Source organism: Corythoichthys intestinalis, chromosome 9, assembly GCF_030265065.1.
Source record: "Corythoichthys intestinalis isolate RoL2023-P3 chromosome 9, ASM3026506v1, whole genome shotgun sequence".
Classification (NCBI taxonomy): Eukaryota; Metazoa; Chordata; class Actinopteri; order Syngnathiformes; family Syngnathidae; genus Corythoichthys; species Corythoichthys intestinalis.
The window spans coordinates 18,463,177-18,471,207 of record NC_080403.1 but is presented as its reverse complement, the minus strand read 5'-3'; positions in this window follow the sequence as shown (position 1 = coordinate 18,471,207).

Sequence of the window (8,031 nt, the reverse complement as noted above, 5' to 3'; positions counted from 1 at the left end):
CAGTCATTCAGTGATATAATCATCAGTACTGGTAAAAACAGACGAGTAGTTATTTAGATCTAGAAATAAATGGATCAAATTGACATGAATAGACAACCTGTCAGCTGTCTTATGAAAGGCAAGCAACAAAAAACTCAGGTCACACTTCAACGAACAGGCAGTTGGTTTTGCCCTCCTATATTAACAGAATTGCATCAAATTTTAGAATTAGAAAAGCCAGTAAGGGTCTTTGAAAAACCAAGGTTATATCCTCCTAGGCTTTCAAAGCTGTCATCGCTGAAATGTTGTTACACTTATATATAGCGCTTTTCCATCTTTCAAGGTGCTCAAGGCGCTTTACACTATCTCACCATCCACCTACTGGTGACGCAGCACCAGGAGCAACGTGGGGTTCAGTGTCTTGCTCAAGGACACTTAGACGAGTTCATCAGGGTGGAGAAACCCACAGCCTCTGGGTTGGGGGACAATTACTCTACCACTGAGCCACGGCACCCCCATTGAAATATTGAAAACAAAGACGCGATCAAGGAGCTGGGGAGAAGTTCTTCTGCTTGATGCTCACAAAAGATGTATAAATCCTTGCAGAGGAAGGTTTTTTGGGCTACTCAGAATGTCACGAGCCTTCGTTTGGGCAATTAATCGCTACACATCGAGATGGCATGACAAAATTCACGAGTAAAACCATGAAAATGTTTGCAATATATGGCGAGGATAATGTGGTGCTATACTTTCGTACTGGAGTGTTGGCAAGGTCTTCAGGTCGCGACCGGCAGTGAGGCGCATCCCTCGTGGCTATGGTGTTGCCATGGCAGTAACTCAAAAACTATGCGGTCAATTCCCCAAAATTTGGGGTAATGTGAGTTTTGAGACGGCGAATGATGCATTTAAAGAGCTTTATAACACCTGGGGAAATGCTAATATTCCATCATTTATCCATAAACGCATGCCTTTTGGATTCATATCATGCCACTTCGTGTAATTACACACATCGCAACACCAAGAAAATGATAGAAATTTGCATCAATTGTCAAGCTTAAACGACCAGCGCCCGAGATCCCGGAAATCTAGCATATTGTGTGCGTGACGTCACAACTAGGAAACACCCGGCTCAGTGCTTGGGTCCTGACAAAGTACTGAATGGCGGTGATGATGGCGGATAATTTTGTTTCTAGTTGCAGCGACGAATCCGAAGAAACGAACGTGCTTCTAATGGTGACGAGGAGAGTTATGAACTTTTCTTTGGTGTTTTGGGTTATCAATTTGAGCCCAAGCAAATGCAGCCTAATGAAATAATCATTGAGGGGAGCAATCATCCATCCATCCATCCATTATCTTCCGCTTAGTCCGGGGTCAGGTCGCGGGGGCAGCAGCTTTAGCAGGGAACCCCAGACTTCCCTCTCCCCAGTCACTTCAGCCAGCTCCTCCGGCGGGATTCCAAGGCGTTCCCAGGCCAGCCGAGCGGCATAGTCTCTCCAGCGTGTCCTGGGTCGACCCTGGGGCCTCCTGCCGGTGGGACATGCCCGGAACACCTCTCCAGGGAGGCGTCCAGGAGGCATCCGAACCAGATGCCCGAGCCACCTCAACTGGCTCCTCTCAACGCGGAGGAGTAGCGGCTCGACACCAAGCCCCTCCCGGATGACCGAGCTTCTCACCCTATCTCTAAGGGAGAGCCCGGACACCCTGCGGCGGAAACTCATTTCGGCCGCTTGTATCCGGGATCTTGTTCTTTCGGTCACGACCCACAGCTCGTGACCATAGCTGAGGGTAGGAACGTAGATCGACCGGTAAATCGAGAGCTTCGCCTTTTGGCTCAGCTCCTTCTTCACCACAACGGACCGGTGTAGAGTCCGCATCACTGCAGACGCTGCACCGATCCGCCTGTCAATCTCCCGCTCCCTCCAACCCTCACTCGTGAACAAGACCCCAAGATACTTGAACTCCTCCACTTGGGGCAGGATCTCATCCCTGACCCGGAGAGGGCACTCCACCCTTTTCCGGCTGAGGACCATGGTCTCGGATTTGGAGGTGCTGATCTTCATCCCAACCGCTTCACACTCGGCCGCGAACCGCCCCAGTGAGAGTTGGAGGTCACAGCTTGATGAAGCCAACAGCACCACATCATCTGCAAAAAGCAGAGATGCAATGCTGAGGCCACCAAACCGGACACCCTCAACGCTTCGGCTGCGCCTAGAAATTCTGTCCATAAAAATTATGAACAGAATCGGTGACAAAGGGCAGCCTTGGCGGAGTCCAATCCTCACTGGGAACGAATTCGACTTACTGCCGGCAATGCGGACCAGACTCTGACACCTGTCGTACAGGGACCGAACAGCCCTTACCAAGGGGCTCGGTACCCCGTACTCCCGGAGCACCCTCCAGGGGAGCAATCACACTGATGAAACACCGGCAACAGATCGTGTGGGAAACACCAAATGGTTTGTTTTGCATTTCTTTTTGTGAAGCTGATACACCGTGACCGCAAAATAAAGTAATGTATAGAATCATTTACTGTGCTATCATAGGTTTTCGTTCTGCCAACAGACACATATGAATGGGATTAAAGGATTTGTTGTATATATTTTACAAGCGATAATTTATACATGTGTCCAGTCCTATATCCAATGCGTGATGTTTTTTTATTATAAAAGAGTACTCACTCTGGCCATTTCGAGCTTGGCTGCTCCCCTCCTTTGCTTTGCCTGGGGTGGTTGGGTGGTCTCATCAGTGCCAGTCATCGTCCTCTTTCTTGATATCTCGGGACATTTAGGTGGCTGCACGTGTATTGTGGGCACCGCATCTGCTTTCAGCAGCAATTTCTTAGCAAAACCTGATTTCATTTGTCCATAGTTTGAATAGCTTTCAGGTGTAAAATGCGCACCACACAAAACCGTGCCGGAGGCTGGGTCTGCAAAATTAGCCCTCTTTGCACGGACAAACTTTACTCATTGTCTGCGTAGTCCAGCACTTTTTCTCGCGTTCGGGAACTCATGGGCACTGCATTGCGATAAATGGCTATTTGTACACCACATAGCATGACAGGTTTGAACCATTTTAGCGTTTTTTTTTTGGATAAAACACCAACGCAACACTCTCGTCGATAAACAACGATGGCACCTGCCTCGACCTTTTGTTTCCTGGCTGTGACGTCACAGCCCCATTCGGCTGTTTCCGGGCTACATATGGAAATGTTCGTAATTTTCTATCTATTTTCGATAATTGGTCATGAATGTGATCTATTTTTTTTTGTTAACTTTATCAATATTTGTTACTGTATCTTGCCATATAACGGTTCTATTGACATCTCACAGCCCCTTAGTATTATAATTCTCTTGAATCGAGTAAAATGCTCATGAATTGAAGTCTTCACCTGCCCTTCAAAATACAAATTACATTTAGTTTTTTTTTTTTTTTTTAACACCGACTAGTTTAATACTAATATACTAGTACAATGTAAAGACGCCATTCACATGCCAAAGAAAATTAACTCAATTAACTACTATCTAGTGTCTTGTGTTTTCATTGCTCACTATATAAAACTACAGTGGTACCTCGAGATACTAAAGCTTCAGTGCAGGGAGACTTCATTTATAGAAAAGTTTTTCAAAGTGCCTTCGCTTCATATTACGAAGAAATATTCTGCATACGAAAGATCTTACATGCTTTAATAGATAATTCCCACTGGAATAATTCCTGCTCGCAGCAATGCAATAATGTAACTACATTTGACTATAAATGTAAACAAAATATACGCAACACAATGTACTACACAATGCTCATGTATATGAAACAAAACAGTAATGACTGACAAGTGATGCTTAATCTAGGCACAAACAGCGAGATGAAATAGCACGCAATGGCTGCTGAATTTAGCTCGCCTTTTAGCACTTTGTGTTTGCGATGCGCCATGGGGAGCAACAAAGAATTAGTAAAAAGAGGTAATCGAAGGAACATGACAGAAAATTTAATGTGGTGATTTAGGAGAGCTTAGAATGAATTAGACGGCTTACATGTCAAACGCGATTTATTATACGAAAACAAATCAGGATTCGAAAGCCACTCTGTAACAAATTAATTTCGTATCTTGAGGTAGCACTCTACTAGTTAAAAAAAAAATCAATACAAAAACTAATCAAAATTATACGATATGAAAAATGGTGGTCATTTTTTTGGCCACATCGCTCAGCTCTAATATTAACTCCTTCACTGCAATTGATTTGTAGTAAATTTGCAAAATATTGTTTTTTCGTGCTGTCAGTGAATAAATAACATCCAAGTTTTTTGTTTAAAAAAATTTTTTTTTTTTTTTCTCAATCGTGCTAATTCATTACTGACAACTATTTACCTCAATCCATTTTTGTTTGAATGGGTTAGACGTCCATCGCAGTCAACGGCAGCAAATGAGTTCATGGGAAATACGCAGTTGCAGCGCAAAAGAAATACAAAAAAGTCAAGGCCAGTGATGTCTTTTACGGCGCAGCTGCAACTCATATTCGTGCAGAAAAAATATATTTTTTTAACTGTCTGAATTCTGACTTGACTTTGGACGTTAACCGCTCGGCTCAAGTGATGTCATGTCAATTAAGTGTGTTTTATGAGAAGGCGGGAGATTGGAGGTAAAATGTCAGCAAGGGAAAAACAAAACAAAAAGCATACATCTGCTGTGTATGCGCCGTCCAAACACGCTACTCTTGTTTTATTTGATTTCTTTTTGCTTGCCAGAACATTTGTTAGCTTCAACCACCAAACTGAGGTTTGGAAACTTGATTCAGCTAAAAGAAAACTCCCCAGGGCTTATTTTCTTTTCTTTTTCATCTTATAGGAACATTTATCCCCCTTTAAATCCTTGTTGAGTTATGATTCGGGTCAGTGTAGGCCTTGAGAAACCTATGAAAATCGGATTTTACCTTAAAGAAGATGTAGTATGCATTTTTCTACGATTTCAAACAGGTACCAGGAACCTGAATGTCTTCTGTGGCATGTTCCCTTCAAAGTTACCCAATTATAAAGAATTCCTACTCCCCTTTTTCCCTGTCTTGTTAAATTTGAAGGGGTCGAGCACATTAGACATGAGAATAATTGGTACTTAAACAATATTTGATCGTAACAGACCTTGTTGTATCATGTCCATTTGTACCACTGCTTTCTCAAGTTTTCTTTTTTTAAATCTGAAAACCAGCTTGATGTTTTCTTCTAAACCGGGTGGTGCCCAAACACGGGCCAACTGCAGCCTCCTGCCTAGTTTTTATTGGCCCGCAGCAAATTCAAATGATGAAAATATCACTGAATACTACCCACACAAGAAGCTTAAATTCAGCCTTAATTCTGTTGCTTTTCTCAGCTTTAGCACAAGGTAGGGCTTGTCACTTAATCAGTGTGTCTCCAATAAATCCAATCAATTGCAGAACACTACAGATTTTCAATATTTTGTTTTACATAAACTTATATGTGTTAAAAATAATCCAATGTGCTAAACTGAGCTACCTCTATTGTGATTTTCCTGCCTTTTTTTTGCTGCAGAGTTTGTTTCAGTAGTGCGTTTGTGTACATGTACAGTGTATCACAAAAGTGAGTACACCCCTTGCATTTCTGTAGATATTTAAGTATATACTTTCATGGGACAACACTGACAAAATGACACTTTGACAAAATGAAAAATAGTCTGTGTGCAGTTTATATAATAGTTAATTTAATTTACACTCAAAATAACTCAAAATATAGCCATTAATATCTAAACCTCTGGCAACAAAAGTGAATACACCCCTTAGAAACGACATCCCTAAATGTCCAAGTTGAGTACTGCTTGTCATTTTCCCTCCAAAATGTCATGTGATTCTGTAGTGTTACTATGTCCAGGTGTGCATAGGGAGCAGGTGTGTTCAAATTTGTAGTGCAGCTCTCACATTGTCTGGTCACTGGAAGTTCCAACATGGCACCACATGTCAAAGAACTCTTTGAGGATCTTAAAAGACGTATTGTTGCACTACATGAAGATTGCCAAGGCTACAAAAAGATTGCCAACACCCTGAAACTGAGCTGCAGCACAGTGGCGAATGCAGTATGTTTGTTTGGATTTGTTATGACTGAAGGGGAAAAAAAAGATTTTAAAAAATCATCCAGCATTTTAAAAGAGCAGGGTCCACTCAGAACAGGCCTCGGGTTGGTCGTCCAAAGAAGCTGAGCGCGCGTGCTGAGCGTCACATCCAAATTCTTTCTTTGAAAGATTGTTGCAGGAGTGCTGTCAGCATTGCCGCGGAGATTGAAGAGGTGGGGGGTCAGCCTCTTAGTGCTCAGAACATACGCCACACTCTACATCAAATTGTTTTACATGGCTGTCACCCCAGGAGGAAGCCTCTCCTGAAGACAGTGCAGAAGAAAGCCCGCAAACGGTTTGCTGAAGACATGTCAACAAAGTACATGGATTACTGGAACCATGTCCTATGGTCTGATGATACGAAGATTAATTTGTTTGGTTCCGATAGTTTCAAGCATGTGTGGCGGCGACCAGTTGAGGAGTACAAAGATAAGTGTGTCATGCCTACAGTCAAGCATGGTGGTGGGATTGTCATGGTCTGGGGCTGCATGAGCGCTGCAGGTGTTGGAGAGTTACATTCCATTGAGGGAAACATGAACTCCTACATGTACTGTGAAATACTGCAGCAGAGCATGATCCCCTCCCTCCAGAAACTGGGTCGCAGGGCAGTGTTCCAGCATGACAATGACCCCAAACATACCTCCAATATGACCAATGCTTTACAGATGAGGCTGAGGGTAACGGTGATGGACTGGCCAAACATGTCTCCAGACTTGAACCCAATAGAACATCTTTGGGGGATCCTCAAGCGGAAGGTGGAGGTGCGCAAAGTCTCAAATATCCGGCAGCTCTGCAACGTTGTCATGGAAGAGTGGAAGAGCATTCCAGTGGCAACCTGTGAATCTCTGGTCAACTCCATGCCCAGGAGAGTAAAGGCAGTTCCGGATAATAGTGGTGGCCACATAAAATACCGGTATTGACAGTTGACATGTTGTATGTACATACCACAAATTTGAACACGCTCCCTATGCACACATGGACCTAGTAACACTAACAGGTCACATGACATTTTGGAGGGAAAATGACAAGCAGTACTCAATTTGGACATTTAGGGATGTAGTTTTGTAAGGGGTGTACTCACCTTTGTTGCCAGGGGTTCAGATATTAATGGCTATATTTTGAGTTATTTTGAGGGGAAAATAAATTAACTCTATTATATAAGCTGCACACAGACTAATTTTCATTGTGTCAAAGTGTCATTTTGTAAGTGTTGTCCCATGAAAAGATAAACTTATCATCAGAAATGCGAGGGGTGTACTCACTTTTGTGATACACTGTGTGTGTATATACAGCGATCCCTCATTTGACGTAGTTAATAGGGACCAGAACCTGCCGCGATGAGTGAAAAACCGCAAAGTAGCAAAAAAAAAAAGTTTTTGTTTTGTTTTTGTGTGTTCAATGTATTTATTCAGATTCAGCATTGGAAAGAGATACATTTAAGACTTTTTTTTTTCACTTTTGTGTATGTATATTTTATTAAATGTTTAAAAAATGTTTTTAAGCACTGCAAATGTAATAATTATAGGTTTTAAACTGAATTATTTTTAAACAGGAATAAAGTATAAAAATGCTTGTCTTTATTAATTAAATGCGTTACTGTCCGCTCAACTCCGTTCCATCTCCTCACTTACACACAATGAGTTGCCACACCAACTGTTTAACAAGTTAAACAATGATTGACGCATGCGGCACTTTGATGCTGAGGCTTCCAGGGATCTGTGGCAAGATCAAACAGAAGACGTTTATCAATCATCGTTAATTTTAATAAGCAACTTCAGTGCATTGCCTGAACAACCAAGAGCAGGGAGAGGGAGGGGGTGAGGGAGAGTTGAGACAGTGAGTTAATATTAAAGAAATTAAATACGTTTTAAAAATCCTTTAAAAAAAAAAAATCACTCGATGCTGAAAAAAGTTTGGACAACTCTGGTCTAAACTTATGA